We start from the raw sequence: 20,592 nt of genomic DNA, 5'->3' as shown, positions 1-20,592 counted from the left end.
AGGGAAATAGTTCATGAAAATCTGAAGCACCTTTAGAATGTATCAACTCTTAGTCATTTCCCTGTGGAGTCTGCAAAATGGTCATGCCAACTGCTTTGGCTAGATAACAGTGGAGGCCCATAACTGACTCTTAAGTCCAAAGGAAAGAATGGCAATCAATATGCAAGAATGAATTAGGAAATAGTGTTGCCATTGGAATGTAAATCACCACCTTCCTACATACAATATTTTTTCTTTCCAAAGTCAGAGCCTGTAGCAGCCTGTTTCCTTACCTAGAGCTTTGTGCCAGTGATGTAGCCTTTGATAATTCTTGTAATAAGAATCCAGTCATGTATGACATTTAGGAGGGAGCAAAGGGTTTGATTTCCCTCGGGGCCCTGGAACCCTTATAAAAATGCCTTTAATGAGACATGAAGGAAAAAAAAATTAGGGGGTCAGAAATTGAGCTAAATAAAAAATGGTGCCAAATCACTAGGTACTAGGCTACCTTTTAATGGTTCTAGGTAATAGAGAAAACTACTTCATGTAGTTTGTTTTCCTCAAATATCCAAATTAACCTAAATATCAGTCTAAATTGGAAAGAAAGAGGAATAAAGAAAACCAAGATGTCATCTTAAGGCCTTCTCTGCTGCCGACAAGATGGATTTGGGGCACCACTGGAATACAGACATTTAAGAACAGGGCTTTTATCACTCCATGTCACAAGCATGCTTACACTTTCAAGAAAATCTGTGCTTTCACTAAGTGGTCCATAATAGCAATAACAGGCCTCACCCTTTCTACAAATTCCGTTCCAATGAGATGTAGTCCACTCACATTTTCATTTAGCTCTTCCATTCAATCCCTTCAGTTAGCTTTGTACTATTTCCTATGGGTGGAGTCTTTAGTTATATGCTTTTCTCAGTGTCATTTACAAAGCAGCCACTTGTCTCTCCAAGCCCCTTTCCTTGCGTGTAGGCCAAATGTTTGCCTCTCACACTCTCTTGAAGTCAGGACCCTATGTCATTTTTGGCTAAGGACATACGCTAACAGAGAGGTGGTGACCTGCGTCTCCCCTCATGTCATTCTGTTCACACCCATTAGTCAGTGCAGTCTAACAAAAAGTTTGCATGGAGAGTGGCTTCCAAGAAAGTTTAATTCATTGCAGAGGAAAGGAAAATATTCTTAGGGAAGAATGAGTCCTGGGAATATACAAGACAAGAAGAAGCTCAGAGTTTCCTCCGTCAAGCTGTGTCCACAACCACTAGGATGATGTACCAAGCCCCTGCTCATTAAAGAGCAGTTCTCACTCAGAAAGCATCACCATCACTTGTGAGTTTGCTAGAAATGCAGATAACAGGCCTGTTTCAGAAACTGCCATCTCCAGGTGATTCACATATGCATTCATGTTTGAGGAGCACTGGCCAAGAACATGGTTCTCAGCTTTGGTTACACATAGGCACCAACCAGGGAAACTTAAAAATAATTACTGATGCCCAGGTCCCACCCCCAGAGATTCCAAGCTACTCTGTCTGGGGTGTGGCCTAAGCGCTGGGATTTTTAAAAGCTCCCCAGGAGATTCTGAGGTGCAGTCAGAGGTTGAGAGCCACTGGCAAAGAGGCAGAGGAGGGCTATATTTCCCATCCCCCTGCTCTTTGCCTCATAGTCAAACAGTGGGATTCCTGGAGTCCGAATCTCTCTTTTCCTGTGGCCTGGCTGCCCAGAGCTGTGCTGTAAGTACGGGGGGAAAACTCTATTAAGAAACTTAACTTTCTGTCTAGTACTTTGGTCTCCCTCCCACTCTCACCCTCTACATAGCTGCCCCTGATGCCCCACACTTTAGCAAACCACACTAGGGGCGAACACCAACTCGTGCTTTAAAAATACAAACTTGGAGTCCACCTTGAGAGCTGCATCAGAGTCTCAAGATAGGACGCTACAATCCGCATTTTTAACTAGCTTCCCAGGTGTATCTGATGTGAACTCCACAGCGGGTCTAGCCTTTCATCCTGCCAAGTCATTAAGGATTTGTAAGGATGAATGAGCTGTCAAGAGAGCAAGGGCCTGATGCAATGCTCCTGTATTAATTATGGCGAAGTGGTGTATTGGCAATGATAATGCTTCTCTTGGAAAGGGCAATGAATGGTTCGTCGATTGCTGCATTAGATCTTTCCCAACTTAACCTTAATGCTCAGCTTTTACTCTTCTCTGTGGTTTTAAAAGCTGCAGGGCTTTCACATTAAGCAGCCGCTTGGTCTTTATTCCCAAGTGAGCTGCAATCTTTGAGGGAAATACCAAAAGGGAGAATCTTTTGGAGTTCTTGGCTGGGGAATTAACAACCCCCCCCCTCCCGCCCCGCAATCCTTATCTGCTTGTGTCAGCAGCTCCTAGCCAGCGTATTGCTGTGCAGGTCTGGTAAGTAGGAAAAACACGGAGTGAGGATTTCAGAGAAAATCATTGATACCTCCCCGGATCCCTCCGCTAAAGGAAAGCTTCCTTTAGCGGGGGGATAGAAAGTGGAGGAAGAAAGATATATCTGGCTGAACAATTTCAGAGGTGAGAAACGGGTGGGCGAGCCGGGGTGGCGGTTCTGTCTGTGGGTGAGGGGAGGAAGGTGGCAAAGAAAAGTTGCAGCGTCGGTCTGCGCGTGTACTCCATGGGCTGGGAGCCGGGGAAAGCGCTAGCGTGCGGCCGGGACGCACTGCGGGGCCGAGAGCCGGGAGGACGTCGAAAAACCTTCTCCGCGGCCGAGGCTGGGAGGCTGGAATTGCTGCCCGCCCGCCCGGAGCTCCAGAAACGCGCCGGCTCCTCTCGCCCGCGGTGGCCGAGGCCGCCGGGGTGGGGGCGCGCGGGGGGCCGGGGCGCCGGCGGCGGCGGGGCGGAGCGCGCGTGAGAGCGAGTGCGAGGCTGCGGGCGGCGGGCTGGCGGGCGAGTGTGCGCGGGAGGAAGGGAGGGAGGGGAGCGGAGCGCGCGCGTCGCCCGGGCCCCGGCCCTCCCAGCCTCCCGGCCTCCGCGCTGCCTCCCGCCCGCGCGCACCGGCTGCCTGCCGCCGCCGACGCTCCTGCTCGCGCCGGCGCTGCACGGGAGCTTGCCCGCCGCCGCCCGCTTTGTGCTTCCCCCCGAAGATGGGAGCGACCTTTCCCAGCTCGGGAGCTATTTAAAAGGAGGGAGTGCGCCGTCTTTCCTACTAACGTGGAGGAACGGGGGAAGGATCCAGCCGCACTCCCCCAAACCAGGTAGGCTCTTCGGAAGGGCAGCAGAAAGGATTTGGTCAGATACCGCCAACTGTTTTCCATTTGTTCAGAAGGCTACACTTCCCTCCGCTTTGGCAAAGGACCAGCTCCTAAATTGTGTGTGTCTGTGTGTGTCCCCACCCATTTTCTGGGGGTGTCCGCGCTTCTCGGGGAGTGAAATTGCTCTGGCTGGTGCGTCTGGGCGTTGAGGGTGCCCGCCTGCCAGTGCCGGCTGCCGGAGCAAGAAAGGGCTGCTGAGGAGAGATGCTGCACCCTGCACCGCGCTGGGCTTAAGGATTCAGGGCGCGAAGAGCGAAGTCCACCCGGAATGCAACGCTGCTGGGGATCCAGGCGTCCCCACCCACTGGGCTCTGCTCCGCGGTCACCCCTCCTCCCGGTAATCCCTGGGGTCTTCCCCAAGGCCACACTCGCGAGTCTCCTCTTTTCCGGCCAGCCCTGGGTGCTCTTTCAGCATCGACTGCGGAGAGGAGGGAGGTGTGGCCGGGGCGGGGGCACAGGCAAGGGAGAGAAGCGGCGGGGGAGTGGGCTGCAGGGTCCCAGTCTCTGGGCACCCAGCCCGAGTGTGCGTTGGGGATCCTGCGCGCAGAGGCATCTTTCCCCAGGACATTCGAAGGGAACTTTGCCGCCGCATTGTCTGCCTCCGGAGCTTCGCTGGCTCTTGGGGAAATGGTCTGTGTTCTGAGACGTGAGGATATCCTTCTTGGATCCTCCTTAATGAAGAAGAGGGAGGTCTTCTGGGTGGACGGTAGGCTACAGAAACCAAATCCACCCAGGCGATGCTTTTAAAAATATAGTATGTGTGCCTCCGTGGTTTTCCAATTCCCCCTTCCCTCATGGATTGTGTTGACTGATAAATGGCTTGGGCTGGCAATTCGTATTTCCCTCTCCAGACAAAGTGGCAATGGTTGGGTTGGGAGCAGAGTGATCAAATTTAACAAAGAATTTTGTGAAAAAAAGCAATGTGCTTGGTGTCCGCAGTCGCTGGAAAGAAAGTCCTGCTTTGCACTAGGTATTTGTTTAACCCCTCTTTGCCTGGCTCCCTTGCTGGCGCTGTCTACTGCTAGTCAGCCACTAGTGGTTGTGAATATAACAATACAAACTTTGTCCTGCTGGAGGTGTAAAGACTAAAAAAAGAAAAAAAAAAAAAAAGGATATCAGTAGGAGGTGAAGTGGAAGAAGCTTTTTGAAAAATGACGGATGTAAAGACAGTACAGGCATCCCTATCATGGAGGAGCTAGTAGAGTAGGTGGAGAGTCTGATCAGATCTGGTTAAAGGCATAGCTTGGGTCTCTCCGAATAGGAGCAACTGAACATCCACAGTCTAGCATCTGTGTGAAGATTTCCTAAGGGAAATGGGGTGCAACCAGGAGGGGATTCTGAAAGCATACCTCCCACCCACACTCCCCAACAGACACACACACACACACACACACACACACACACACACTCTCTCTCTCACACGTTTTCTTTTTCTCAGAGCTACTTGTGCAGCAAGTCAGGAAAAGAGGGAGGAAAATGTATTTAGATGTTTCATTCATTTCAGAAAAGAAAACAAAGCCGGAATAGGAGTGATTGCTTTGAGGCTCCTCTTTCAAATCCTGTGTTGCTTGAATTTACCTCTATGGGTTTGCTAAACTTGCTTAATTGTGAGGTTAGTCTCGCGTGAAAAAAAGGAGGAAGAGAGAGCTAGCTTGCTCCATCTTTGGGGCCTTGAGAGTGAGAAGGTGGGGAAAGATCCCCTTATTTCCTCAGAAGCAGTATGTGTTTTCTTAAATGGTTTTCATTTTAGGGACTCTGCCTGCTTGAAGGATTCCATTTGGATCTGAGGGCTCTTTAGCTATGATTTCTCCCACCTACTAAAAAAGGAGCCTTAATTTTTTCCCCCTAAACTAGCTCTTTTATTAAATATGGCATGATTAATTCCCAGGGAAAAAGAAAAAAAACTGGACAGAGGTGAACTGTAGTTCACTACTGAGCTGTGCAGGGACAGCAAAGAATGTAAGTGTCCATGACAATCAGACTTCCTTTACTCTGTCTTAAAAGCTTAGCAGGGCTGGAAGAGGAGTGTAACAAATTAAAAGAATATGAAGGCTGTGCTTTATATCTATCTGTGTACCTGTCTACCTACCTACCAACTGTCTATCTTTCTATTTACTTTATCATTACTATTTAATGGTTTCTACTGTATCATTTTGGATTAAGATTAAGTACTAGATGACCCTTTTGTTGACCATGAAAGGGAAGGAAAATGCATAGCCCTAGCAGTGCTTTAACTACAAATGAAATTACAAAAGGAAGGTGAAATTGCAAAAAGAAGGTGAAGTATAGTCAGTAACACCTACAGGACTATTTGCAGGAATTACATTAATTGCTCTTTCAAACTTACTATGTGTTGAAAATAAAATATTCCAGGAGAGCTTCAGCATTTTGTTAGCAAGCTATATTTAAGATGTTTTTTATCAGACAAAAATAGACTTTTATTTATCTTGCAAAGTAAACGCATAGTTCCTTCCCTGTAAGTACTTAATCTGTTTCTTTGACAAAATAAATGGTGAGGAAAGCTCTGTAGATCCAACGAAGTTGCAAGTACAAAGCATACATTTAGCTCATGGATGGGTTTTTCTCAAAGTAAGTGCATTTTAGGACTGTACTATCTGATTTTCATGTTGCAATTCAGTAACAGAGGCCCTTTCTCCGTGATGACTTCAGGTAGAGGAAGAAAAGCACGTAGGTAAGAAGCGAGCAGTCTGCCCCATCAGCATGGAAATAAACAAGATCTAAATTGGAATAGAAAGTAAATCTGGAAAAAGAAATACACAATTAAAAGAGGATGGTAGAGCACATACCTTGCAAGCTTGATATTTTTGCTGTATGTATGTATGTTGCTTTTCTCTAAAAATTGTTGCTTTACATTTGCTAACAACTTAGGAATCAGGGTGCTGAGATCTCACTTCTTCCAGATCCTTCCATCCTCTTTTATTTTTTTTCCTCTAAGGGATAAATGTCTCGTCAAAACGTCTTCCAGTATCATCCATACCTCATGGTCCGACCTCTCGTCATAACCTCTACCAAACGGTTTCCCATCTGATCCAATTCTTCTGCTCCCTCTTGTGGCAAATGTTCTCCCTGACTTTCCCTAGATTTCAGACTCCATTCCCTCAGCTGCCTATCTCTTAGGTTCTAATTTGCAGTGGTAATTGATGCTAACCAAGGCAGTAGGTTGCTGAACTAGCTGCTTCCAATTTTCTCTCTGAACAAAGGGAGGTCTATCCCCTGGAGACGTCCTTGAGATTTAGTGGAAGTAAACGTCAGGTGCTGTCTGACCCACTGAGAGGGACTGGGTTCTGGGAAAGTGAGCTTTCAGAGTCTTGCCTCTGAGACCCTGATTTAGACTCAGGGCTAGTCCAGTGGGGCCTCATTAAGTGAAGTGGGATTATTTTCAGTTTTCTTTTTTTCTCTTCCAAAAGATACCTGTGTGTGAATGTGTCTGCATCTATCCTCTCTCTTTTTCTCTCTCTTCCTGCCTCCCTCTCTCCCTCCTCAGCCTCTCACACGCACGCACACACACACACACACACACAGGCCCATGCAGGCCAAAGGGCACATGCATACGCACGTGCACACACACACACCATACACACACACTTCACAAAAGATATACAGCGCATATTTTGAAAACAACTAATCAATGATTAGGTTCTCAATAGGGTTTGTAAATCAAGCAGCTCATTTTCTGAACTGGAGACTCCGAGGGTAAACTACTCTTGCTGGCATGATTTCCTCACAAGCAGTTGAGAATACAGATGAGACCAGGCGTCTTTTTCTAGTGTGTTGACTCAACTTGGAAGACAGTTGCTCGCAGCCCATGAGGCCTCAAGTGTTTGTTGTAGGCTCTCTTTGTTGTCAACTATGTTTGGAACCCTAAGTGTTTTATGTCTACATTTGTGACTGTCCTTTGATCGGCGCAGCCAAGAGTGTATAGTAAGTAACAGGAAAGACCAAGGTTCACGAGAATCCCGTTTTCTCGCTACCTGAAACTTTCTAGCCAATTTCAGGAGGAGGAGGAGAATGTAGGGAAGGAGAAAGTCCTGAAGTGATGGAAAGCAGCTGAAGTGATGGAAGTGTGTTTGTGATCAGGGACAAGTATGTTATAGGCAGCTGTCTAGAAAGTGATTTGAGAAGCACAAAACATCCCTGGATTCAAAGCATTTATCCTTCAGCCAATGTAGGATCAGAAATGCTCACTATTAGAGACATTCATTTGAATAAAGTAATTCTATCTAGTAGATCCCTAATAGAACGCAACGAGATTACCTAGGAAAGAGCTACCATTCCTTCTCACAAACCATTCGCATCTGTTCATTTACTAACTTGGATTGGTTTATCAGATCAGCTGGCAGAAAAGTTCTGAGGGCTGGAACACAGGATGATGCAGGGGAAGTGAAAGAAGTTTGAAATGGGTTGCTGTCCAGTTAGTGCCCCCAGAGGGCCATTCTGATGGGGAAGTACCCGGGAACCAGGCTGCTGAAGTGGGGTGTGGGGGGGTACAGAGTAGCCAGACAGAGGCAAAGATAAACTGTCACCCTGACATTTTACCTCTGGGTCAGCTAAAGGTAACAAAAATTTGATCTTTCTTGAAAATTTACTCTTCTGAGAAATGGGTGAAATATGTCCCGTAGTGTGAAATCATATGCTTAAAGTCTTGAATGGCTTCTACTGTATCATTTTGGAATATTCATACTAGTAACCTAGAACACGAGTGTGATACTTGTTCGGACAAATGTTTTTTTTTGCATATGTAATAGACATAGGAACATAAATGTAAATATTAGAGTCCATCTTAATTTTTTAGTTTAATTTATTTTTTTAAAATGACATGTCACTTTAAATTTTTATTTATTTATTTATTTTTGGCTGTGTTGGGTCTTCCTTTCTGCGCGAGGGCGTTCTCTAGTTGCGGCGAGCGGGGTACACTCTTCATCGTGGTGCGTGGGCCTCTCACTGTTGCGGCCTCTCTTGTTGCGGAGCACAGGCTCCAGACGCGCAGGCTCAGTAGTTGTGGCTCACGGGCCCAGTTGCTCCGTGGCATGTGGGATCTTCCCAGACCAGGGCTCGAACCTGTGTCCCCTGCATTGGCAGGCAGATTCTCAACCACTGTGCCACCAGGGAAGCCCCATCTTAATTTTTTAGAAAAGACAGAAAAAGTCATCACTCTGTAGATGTCATTGCATGTGAAGTCAGAATAATTTAATAATTTCCTGGTTGAATCTAATGTGAAATGAAGTCAAACAGACAAGAGAGTGATTCAGCAATTTTCTTCAACCCAACTGTGATATTTATTGAGCACTCAGTGTATGCAAGGCACTGCGCTGGGCTTTTCAGAGAATGCAGATGCTGAAGAGGAGTTATGTGATGTTTGTTGAATACCCATTATGTTGCAGACATCAGTCTAAGCACTTTGTACATGTTTTCTCACTTAACACCGTTGCAAGAAAGCATCCTGATCTTGTCTTAAAGATGACGGCTATGGCTCGGTTAAATAACTTGTCCAAGAGTGAATAGGTGATGGTACCCGTTTTTGAGGCTGTTTCAAAGCCATGCGCAAAACATGCTCTTTGTGCTGTGTTCCCTGTTCTTAGGGATGTACGGTCTAGAACGCCTAAACACTGGGCTGAGTGAGGTAGATGGATGGCTGCAGCTATCTAATGAGCCCAGTGCTTTAGAGTTGAGAGGAAGAAGAGAACATTGGAAAAGGCTTCATGGAGGAGGAGGAAGCATTTTAGCTGGTTCTCAAAGAGTGAAAGGACTTTGCAAATAAATAAAGCCTCGCTATTTTTAAAACATGTAAACCAGCCCCAGCTAATTTATGACAAGGACCACCCTGGAGCAAGGTTAGGGCCATTTCCAGACTTCAAGCTAGCTGCATGTCCCGGTTAAGACCATGCCATGGGAACTGTGGATCTGAAACAGATGCTAGCATAAATCACTGCTCACATGTATTTTACATGGGAACCCAAAATTGATGAATTTCCAGCATGCCTTGGAGGAGAGAAGCTGTATCAGTCTGAGAGGTGAAGCAAGGAACAGACCTTAAATTTGACGGTTATGGTTTCTGGGCCATCACAGGTGGTTTTTCTTTCTTTCTTGAGCACCGAATGGCTCTGACGCTTTCTCCCTTGAGCTTCTCCAGTTCCTCACTTCCACTTCCCCCTAGAGCACAGGACCCAGGGCCCCCTTTGGCTCTGCTCTGTTCAATGTATAGCACCCAGTTGCAGCAGGTTTAGAGAATGGGTCTGCTTACTCTACACGCCAACCTCCACTTCCTCTCTGCACCTTGGTAGTGCCCCCAAAGTGAGTGGCATCAGCCAGGGGCAAAAGGATAGAGCTTGGGGAGGGACTCAGTCACGTGTCACATGTCTCTCAGAAGTTGCAGGTTGTCACTCTTCCAAAACCATCTGCCTTTCAAATGTTGGGGGATGTGAGCCCCCTGGAGCTGAAATTTGTGAGTTGATGTTGGACACAGTTGGTGACTCTTCCCCCCCACCCCCACTTAACTCCTCACTTTCTTCTCCTGGCCATGCAGCTGCCCCTGGCCCTTTTTCAGAACTTCTCCTTATCCGTGCTCGTGCTGCTTAGACCCATAGCTAGCACTGGAAGACACATCAGAGATCATCTAGTTTTTTTATTAACAAATAAGCAAATGGAGGCCATATGAAATTAAATGACTCAATAAGAGTGAAATGGGACATTATTGAATCTAGATCTATGACTCTGAAGTCATTTCACCAAAGTTACATCTCCCTTTTTTCTTTGATAATATAGAAGCCCTCTAGAAATGTGCCTGTGTTTTCTGGCCTCAGGAGTCCGTGGATGTCTAGCAATGATTTCCTCAGGTGGAAAGAAAACTATGAATTTGCTTCTATATCGAGGATATTGACAAAAGCAATGAAGTTCCCTATGGTACTCAGACCAGAGTTCTCTGAGGTCAGCAGGCCTATCATGTTAGTTTTAATATTCATTTGAATTCAACAAATGGCATATTTAACATTGTGCAAGATCCTTAATTTTTCTGTGCCTCATTTTCTTCATCTATTAAATGGGAGTAATAGTAGTAAAGAACCTTATGGGGTTTTTGTGAGGAATAATACATTAATGCTTGTAAAACATTTGGAACTGCCTCTGGCACATGAGTGCTCAGTGAGGATTGGTCCTTCCTACTTGAGAGATGACCAGTGAGAGAGCACTGTTTCTACCTGTGCGCCTTTATGTGGACATGCTAATTGCGAAGGTCGCCATGGAGAGCTCGAAAATAAGGGCATACATAAGGACTACACCAACGGTCACAAAGCTGTTTTTCAAAGCCACATAGTAAATATTTTTGGCTTTGTGGACCACAGAGCCTGTCACAGCTACTCAACACTGCTGTTGTAGCATGAAAGCCATTGACGATACTTAAACGCGTGAACATGCTGTGTTCTGTAAAACATTGTTTACTTACACTGAAATTTGAACATCATATAATTTTCATGTCATGAAATATTGTTTTTTTAAATTTTTTTCAGTCATTTCAAAATGTAAAAAAAAATTAAATAGGCATTATAAAAACAGGTGGTGGGCTGAATATGACCTGTTGGCCATAGTTTGCCAACTCTTTTTTTTTAATAGATCTTTATTGGAGTATAATTGCTTCACAATACCATGTTAGTTTCTGTTGCACAACAAAGCGAATCAGTCATATGCATACACGTGTCCCCATATCCCCTCCCTCTTGAGCCTCCCTTGAGACACAGATTGTAAGAGATACACACAGGCCGTCTTAGGGGGCTGCAGGAAACCCAGCAATAGGGGTTGGTGTCGTGGGAAGAGATCTGGCCTAGAAACTTAGACACCTTGTTTTAGAGCCTGGCTCTGTCACTTCTGAGATGCATGGCTTTGAAAAAGTCTTTTAAGTTATGATGGCCTGAGTTTTCATGTGGGAGAAAAAGGGGAAGGGGCAACGTGAGATGACTTTTAGGGGCCTTCCTGGCACTAAAAGCATTTTAATGAAGGGGAATTGGACATTCGAGACGGGTCATGGAGGACGGGTAGAAAAGCATGAGAAAGAAAAACAGGGTGCATATTTGGGTAATTTTTATTTAGTAGCTCAGTTGTCTACCAGGAACAGTAAGCCTGGGGAGTTAGGCAACATATTGATGACCTTGAATGCCAAAGTGAGGGATCAGAATATCATAGCTTGGGGTTGTTAGCCAAATTCCTCAGTTTTACAGATCAGGCTGAGAAAGGGAAAATGACTTGTCCAAGGCCACATGACTGGCCAGTGAGAGCCAAGACCAGCACTCATTTCTTTTGGCTCCTAGACCAACGACCCTTCCAATCTACCATATTGCCCCCAGCAGCATGCAATTAGTTTCAACTGTCTGACTATGACCTCAGAGGGGAAAACTCTCATGTAAATTACGGAAGCTGTTTTTAGTATTGTCTAAACATGATCTCAACGCCCAGCATATCTAAGAAGGTAGGTCTGTGAGTAATCCCATTACAGAGAAGGGTAATTGCATAAGTGTTAACCTAAGGCCTTGCACTACAGCAACCTTTAGCCTGGCTTCCTGCTGAGTGTCTTTTAAAAAGTTTTGACTCATGTTATTTCATCAGCAGTCTTCCCTAATACCCTAGTAGGTCAGGTTCTCCATTACTGACTCTTGTAGGACTGTGCTTTTCCTTCATAGCATTTATCAATTAATAAATGCTTCTTTCTGTAACAATTTAAATTAACATCTATCATCTGTCTTCCCATCTAGAAAATAAATTCAGGGAAGAGAGAGATTGTGTCTTGTTTAGTTCATGGTTCTAGCCCCGCATATCTTGCCAGATGTATAATAGACATTCAGTGTTTGCTGAATGAAGGAAGGAATGCATGTTCTCTCATTAGTCATTGATCCTGGTGAAAACAGTCCTTGCTTAAGCAAGGACTTAATAGGCAGGTTACTATTTTCACTTGTTAATGAAATGATTAAATGATGAGTATTTCTTTCTCCACTAAATTTTTTCTTTTTCAAAAGCTCCTATGTAATCCTCACCTATCACAAAAAGACAATAACATAATAGTTGTGGCATAGTTACCAACATTAAAACCATAAGCCATAAGCCGATATTTAAACAATTCTTCAAATACAGGTGTATGGGATTGGTTTAAAGGACATGTTCACTAGATACCTTACCTAGTAGAGAAACTGTATGTTTCATAAACTGTGTTCAGGGTTTTGTGTAAAAAGTTCATATTTTCCCTCCCCAAAAGCTACTCAATTTATTTCTATAAACAAAAATTTGGTTAGTTCCTTTTTAAGCTGCTTCCATTTAAAAAATGGATTTTTTGTATATACATACACACCTAGTTTTAGACCCATGTCACTGTGTATATTGTCAGGAACTTTAGAATATTGATGAAGGGTCACCATTATGTGAGTATCAACTTGAGGTTTTTTTTTTTTTAATTTCTTTTTACTTCCTACTTCTGTTCTCCTCAAGAGCATCTTATTCTTTAAAGGATTATGCTTTTTGACTATGCAGGAAACTATAAAAGACCTACAGACTTCGAGTTGATAGGGTCGTATCCCCCAAACAGCAATCTGCTGGAAGATGAAGCTTAATGACTCAGGGAGAAAGCTGATGAAATTCACCAGCCTCTCTTCACATAACCAGTATTTTCCTTATTAAAAAAGATTTTTTTAAAAAAGACATCTGCATGTTCCTATCACATAGCTTGAAATTGGAGTCTGTGTTAAACATCCCCAGTCCCAAGAGGCAGACTAGAAAGCCAGAAGAGGGACTGCAAAGATTTACCCTTGAGTTGAGGGAACAGGGGAGTTGGTGAGGCTCCACCCAGAGCCCCTCATGTAAAGAGCACAGCTTTCCTCACCACCTAAGCCTTCCAGTTTGGGGTTTTTGTTGCTGTGTACTGTTGACCTCTGTTCAGGGCTTGTGGACAGAACCTGATTAGAAGGTCTCTGAAGACTTCCGTGGGTCTGGTTCTTTGTCCTGTGTCTATGTGGAGTCCTAGCCATCCTTAGCTGTTTCTCCCTAAGGAAAGCAGAACAAACCCTTGGCAAAATTACGAAGTACGTGTAAGTTACTCCCAATGATTTAATCTCCTCTTTGGGAGGCCCTGTTGATGCTCCTGTTAGGGTCCATTTTTCTCTACCCTCTTCTGTCTTACCTCACACACACAGTCACCAAGGGGCTTCATATTTTAATGCTGTCTGGAGTCCCAATCTGTGACAACGAGAGCCCATCTGATACACTGTTTCATATCAACAACTTCCTGATATTACAACAAACGCTATCTTCTAATTTTAAGGTACTGCCTTCCATCGAGGACCTTATTTAAGTCCTCTGCTCTCCAGTCTTTGTTTGCTAAACATGCCCGATGCCCTTTATGCCAGTTTTTTCCTCCTACCCAGTTCGGCCTTTCTACCCTACGTGCCAATGCCAAGACCATCCATATCAGAATCACCTAGGGTGCTTGGGAAAATTCAGATTTCGGGGTTCCTCCTTAGAGATACTGTGTATCTGATGATAGGGCCCAGTTGTCTGCACTTCAGTGAGTTTTCCAGATGATCCTTAGGTGACCTGAAGTTGAAAAAGCATTGTTCTATGCCTTTTGTCATATCATTGCTTCCTTCTGGAATGTCCTCAACTCTCTCCGACTTCTGTCATTCTTCTAGTCCCCTCCTTTTATGGAATTTTCCATATTCTTCTATTCATGGTCATTTGAGTAACTATTACTGGAAGACTGTAACTTCGTCAGAGACAGGGGCCATGAGTCAATCATCTTTGTACTTCCCACGGTGTTTGGTCTGATGCTTTGCACATAGAAGCCCTCAATAAGTGTTTGAGGAACAAATGAATGAATGATCCCCTCTCTTAGAACTAGAAATACCAGGAGGGCTATACTTCGCTGAAACAAAGGTCTGAAGGTGAAATGTCAACAAGCTAGTGTGGAAAATATTTTTAGGTAGGAAATCTTTTTTGGTGACCCAGAAATAAATGCATGCATATGGCCTCATTTTTTTTTTTTTTTTTTTTTCAGTGTGTAAGGTTGAACATCAAAGAAAGGCTGCTCTTTCTCTTCAGGGTGGATGGTGACCAAATTATTACCTGAAATAGTAACCATTGTCCAACACAAGGCCCCTGAAAGATTCAGAGTACAGAAAAGGCGATCCAAGGCCCTCCTCCGGGAATTCACTACATTTGAAATCTTTTGATCGCAGGACTGTATGCTGAGCAGTTGGAAGTTTCTAGAAGCCCAGTTTTATGACCCCAAGACCCCAGATATGTTAACCTGGGAACTAGGTGGTCCACTTTGAGAGCATCCAGGTGTAGTCACGGTCTCACTGTCTGAATCCCTGGAAAATCTCTCCTCTTCTGTGATCCCCTAGTAATGAAAGAGTTATGTCTTCCAGAAAGGGGACTCACTCCTTGACTCTTGTAAGGCCCCACTAGAATGTGAGCTTCTTTGGGGATATTTTTATTTTTTTGGGGGGGGATATTATCTTATTCATCTTTGTAACATGGTGTCTGGCACATACGAGTGGCTAAGAAAAACTTGGCAGACAAACCCATGAATGTGTTGTTTTCCCTTTTATTTGGATTACTTAACAGTTAAAAATTAGTGTCTTGACCCCAAGGCAGTAAATCTGTGGGCTGCTGCATTGAGATTCTCGAAAAAATATTGACGTATTGTTTTTAGGGCCAAGTATTAACTTCCTTGTTAGGCTAAAATTCAATATCATTCTCCCCAGCTTTCTGCATTGCCCTCTTTTATTTTAGTTTTGCTTGTTCATGGCTAGGATTTCATTCTCTATTTTCTTTTCTCCTGACTGAATGGAAAAACTTTGAGATTATTACATGACTTTGGAGGGATTTCAGACCTCAGATTTTAGCTGATGATCCCCCAAGTGGATCCTCTTTCCCTTGCTATGTGATGAATAGGAGTGCTTACAAAAGCCTTTCTTGCGGGGTGGGCAGGCATGAGACAGGAGAGGGAAACGTGAATGAGATGATCCAAAGACACACATTTATTCAGGTGGGAAGGAGGGGCAGCGTGGGAAGGTTATTCCACACTAAGTACCTAAGTAAGTTGCTAAGACAGAACAGTATTGTTAACCTGTGTAGTGAAAACAAATGAAAAGGTCCTGCCGTTTTGGAAAGCATTCTGGTTATCATGCAAAATGCCTGGATTTAAATCCTATCTGTCACTTATGTTCGTATGATTTCAGCCCGGTTTACTTTGATGAACGATTTATTTTTTCTCGTTTGTAAAATGGGAATGACTATCTCCTTGCAATATTGTCAGAAAAGATAGCGAATGCAGAGTAATCAATAGAGCACCTGGGACAAAGCAAGTGCTCAGTCAGTGGTGGCAGTCATGATTGTCATAAAGGCCCCTGAGGGGGGCCCTTCCACTGCCCTTGGTCCTGGCAGAACACATCTGAGGATCGTCCTGGCTGACTCTACATGGAGACCAAGATTAGCAGAGTATCTTCCCTTTAAATTCTTCCTTCCATTGGAAGGCTCTATTCTCCACCTTTCTTCCTTCTACCCATATATCCATGTCCGAATGCAGAGGTAATATATTTAAATTCTTCGTGCTCTTTCCCTTTTATGGGGCCTCTGTAATAGAGGTGATTGGGGGTTGGTGTTTGACTAGATGTCTTTTTAGTGTCCTGAAAGGAGAAGAAGATATGCTCCCTTGAGGATGTGCAAAATATTAGGACCCTCTCAACAGAGCAGATGATCTTGGCATTCCAGAAGAAATCAGCAAGCCAGGGCTGGTATAGGAGGACCAACTACCAGGTGCTGGGGAAAATGTCAGGGTCCCAGCCCCTCTCTTGATGCTGGAGATCAGGTTTTCTAGCCTGAGGTTCTCTGTGAATGACTGAATCACAATTCCTCTCCTCTACCCAACACTGACATTGGCTTTTCAGTCTGACACCGGCCTCTGCTCAGTTTAGGGGCATCCCTTTTACATAAGGAACATTTCTAAATGCATATGCCTGGGTTCAGCCCTCGGATTCTGATTCCACATCAGAGATTTGGTGAATCAGCACATGACCCAATGAGAAATATTTTATTCATTTAATAAAAGCAGGTGCTGTGCGTCTTCCATATAGCAGGCTCTGCTCTCGGAACTGGGTGAACAAAAGAGACAGAAATCCCTACTCTTACAGCGTTGACATCCGTTAGAGAGAAAGAGAAAGAGAGAAACAGAGAGAGAGAGAGAGACAATAAGCAGAACCATTAAATAAATTATATAGTGTATAAAAAGTAATAAGTTCTAGGACTCACAGGCATAGAGAACAGACTTGTGGTTGCCAAGGGGGAGGAGGATGGGGAAGGGATGGAGTGGAAGCTTGGGGTTAGTAGACGCAAACTATTACATAAGAATGCATAAACAACAAGGTCCTACCATATAGCACAGGAAACTATATTCAATATCCGGGGGTAAACCATAATGGAAAAGAATATAAAAAAGAGTGCATATCTGTGTATAACTGAGTCACTTCGCTGTACAGCAGAAATTCACACAACATTGTAAATCAACTATACTTCATTAAAAAGTAATTTCTATATCAAAAAACAAAGTACAGAAAAAGGGTCTCATGACTTTTCAATAACATATTCATTGCCCTAAATCCTAAATCCATCTTTCTTTTTTTGGCCACGTTGCCTGTCACCCCAGTTGCTACCTTTGATGAATGAGGTGGGTGTTTTCTGAGATGGGACAGGGTCCTGACTCCAGTCTTGTAAGCTTAGGCAAGAGGGCTTGAGCCCCTTATGTGATGTCTCACAGCTTGTCTCCTAGAGGACCTGTCCTCATTTATCAGGCAGCAAAGAAGCAACTCTCTTTGGAAAGAAAAAAAAAAGTAATAGCAGAGAGTCGTTGTGGAAACTGAACGAGCTCCTTTCTGAAGTGTGGTCACGGCCTGATGGCCTGAGGTTGAGGGCCAGAACAGTAATTGGCACCCTCAGTGGATGATCAGATAAGAAAAGTCATCCTCTGGCATCATCTCTTTGTCTAGAAGAATTTGGAAGTGCTTGCATCCATAGTGGATAAGAATTTATGGTTGCTTTACTGTTGCCCTAGAAACAGATTCACTGCTTAGCTTTGAGGCTTTCAGTCAGCAGGAATCACATAGAAGGGGATTCCAGGTCCTGATGGAGAGTCAGGGAGTTCCTTGGAATAACCCCAGCTGCCAGTCAGCAGAATGAGATTAGGCTGCCCCAAGCATAGGACTGGTGAGAATGCCAGAGGTACTCCTTCTGTCTGAGTCAGTTCTCCTTGTAGTCAAAACCGCCATAGTTCCTCACTGCTGCGCTGCCTAACTGCTCGTTGGACCTCCACTGTGGCAGTTTTGATAAAGATCTGTCTTGCAGGTACATACATCCATTTTTGTGACCTCTCCCTTCAACATAGGTGGCTGGGCTCACTCAGTTTGATACCTGTTCACCATCCTTTGTCAGTTCCATTCAGGTCTGCCATCTCTAGGTTCTGGGGCTGTTTGGTTTGTTTTCAAATAAATAGTGAGGGCTTCCCTGATGGTGCAGTGGTTAAGAATCCACCTGCCAATGCAGGGCATACGGGTTTGATCCCTGGCCTGGGAAGATCCCACATGCTGCGGAGCACCTAAGCCCGTGTGCCACAACTACTGAGCCTGCGCTCTAGAGCCCGTGCTCTGCAATAAGAGAAGCCACGACAATGAGAAGTCCGTGCACTGCAACAAAGAGTAGCCCCCGCTCACTACAGATAGAGAAAGCCCGTGCACAGCAATGAAGACCCAATACAGCCAAAAATAAAAACAAATAAATAAATAAATTTACAAATAAATAAATAGTGAGCAGAAGATAATGTGAGTATTCTTGCTACTGTGCTGAAGGCTCATTTGGATGATGTAATGGATATTCCTAAGTAAGAACTAGCTGTGGATGTTAAGAGTTGATCTGAAACCACCATGAAGATCAGCCTACCCTGTGTTACAGAGTTCAGTAGATCAGGGCAGAAGAAGGCCAGGCAGCAGACCAACATATCAGTGGCCTCTATTTCCTGCTTAATTTTCATGAAAATATATATTTGAGGAGAAAGTGGGGAGAGTCAGGTAGAGATCTCTTTGAATCTGATGACAGAGGCAAGACCCTAAAAGAATGGAGACAAAAAATGAAGAAAGAACTCTCATTTAGATGACACCTACCCCATACCCTCACAAGCATTTAGATTTGGCGGTAATTTAATAAAGAAAGAAACTGAAGTCCAGAGAGTTCTTTCCAGTTGCTTCATGGCTAATAAGTTATAGCAGTGTTTTTTGTCCACTGACTTCACAAATTAGACCAGTGCCACCTTTTGAATATAATTATGACATTTTTGAATTAACCTCAGAAGCCCCCTTCCTTTTTCTCTGCTAGTGATGATGGATTTTTACTGCTCAGTCCACCCTTAGACATTGGTACCCTTTTGGTTGAGAACATATTGGGAGATGTGGGTGGGGCAGACCTAAGAGATTGCCCTGAGAGTACTTGCAGGAGAGGTTGCCAGGTAATTGCTAAAAGGTGGGAAAGTGGGGGTCAGCTGTCTCTAGGAACATCCCAGCCCACAGGTTACCTCAGAGCTTGGATGCTTGTCTAAGCCTCTAATCCATAACATAGAACCGGGCTTGTTGTCATCCTTCCATGGGACTTTTGCTACCTAGGTCCTCCTCTTGGGAGCCAGGAGGTTTTCCAATGGGCTAGTCCAAGCCCAGATCCAATCATTCTCAAAGATTATTTCACATACTCTCAGGGATGGTAGAACGGAGCAGTGAATTATATCATCTCAGAGACAGACCAGGCTTTGAATCTTAGTTACTGTGTGTCTGACTTTCAGCAAGAACTTAACCTGTCTGAGCCTCAGTCTTCCCACCTACAAAATGGGCTTATAATATCTATCATATAGAGCTATTGTTAGGGCACTGTGCACTGCACAAGTCCAGGGGTGCTATTCACACAGACTCTAGTGGAAATGGCAACATTAGGAGTTGTGTAACAGGGCAATGCTGGTTCTTAGAAGTATTCGATATAAGGACCCCTGTGAAGAATTTAGCATGGTGTCTGGGACAGTGTTTAAGAATGGAGCCTGGTATTTCGGTCTCAGGCAATCAACTCTGATTTGCTGTTGTGCCATTTTGAAACTTCCTTCTAAGAAGGAAAATAGTTCAGGGTACAGAAAACACAACGTGCAAAGACCCGGAGGTAAGAAAGTGTTGTCATGTTCAGGGAGTGGAGAGAATTCCCAGATTCTGGAGCTCAGAGGCCGGATCCTAAAAGGTATAAACGCCCTATTGAGGGGATTTGGGTTTGTCTTCAGGGCAATAGGCAGCCCACGAAGAGTTTTAAGGGGAGTGAGAGAGTCTGATCTGCACTTTAGGAAGTTTGTTTTGGCTGAAACGTGAGGAATGGAATGATGAGACTTGGCAGTGGTTTGAAGGGAGTGGTTAATTCTGTCAGTTCTGGAGACAGGCGCAGCCTCAAGTCTCTGTCCAGTGTTGGCTCTCTGTGTTCTGTCCTACTCCCTCTGAGCAAATACTTAACCTTTCTGATCCTGACAGGTTACCAAGACGTTTTAAGCTGTAAATCTTCCAAAAGGGTCACTGCAAATGTTTCTTTCTCCTTTTTAAACTTTAGATCTTTACCGTATCGTTTTATATACCTAGCAGGCATTGGGGGTCATTTATAAATCAGATTTGTTTTTTATAATAGGCAAATACTGGCTTCCTTGTTTCTACTCTTACCTCTATAGTCTATTCTTCACTGAACGAGCAGAGAGATCACTTGAAAAGGAAAATCAGCTCACATCACACTTCTGATCGGAACCTCCCTACGATTCCCATCTCCCTCACAGTCAAAGCCAGCATCTTATAATGTCCTCAGTGGCCCTCGTAATCCATCCCCACTGTGTTCCCAGCTCTTGAGCCCTGCTCCCTTCACTCACTGCCCTCTCAGCACGTTGGTTTCTTCGTGGTTCCCAGACTGTGCAGAGCACAATTCTCATCTGGGTCTTTGTGCTTATCTTGGAATTCTCTTTCTGCAACTATCCACAAAGCTTGGCCCCTTTCTTCCTTCAGGACTTTGCTCAAAGTCCTTTGCACCTTATCAGAGAGGCCTTCTTTAAACCATCCATTATAAAATCATGCATGCCATGTGTGTGCACACACTGACACACACACTAACACACTCACACACTGACACTCATAGACTTCCTGTCCTATTGAAATTGCTCCCTACCCCCCACCACTATAGCACTTTTTACCATCTGACATTTACATTTATCTGT

Source organism: Leucopleurus acutus (genome assembly GCF_964270905.1).
Source record: "Leucopleurus acutus genome assembly, chromosome: 12".
In the NCBI taxonomy this organism is placed as follows: Eukaryota; Metazoa; Chordata; class Mammalia; order Artiodactyla; family Delphinidae; genus Leucopleurus; species Leucopleurus acutus.
This window is presented reverse-complemented; position numbering follows the sequence as displayed.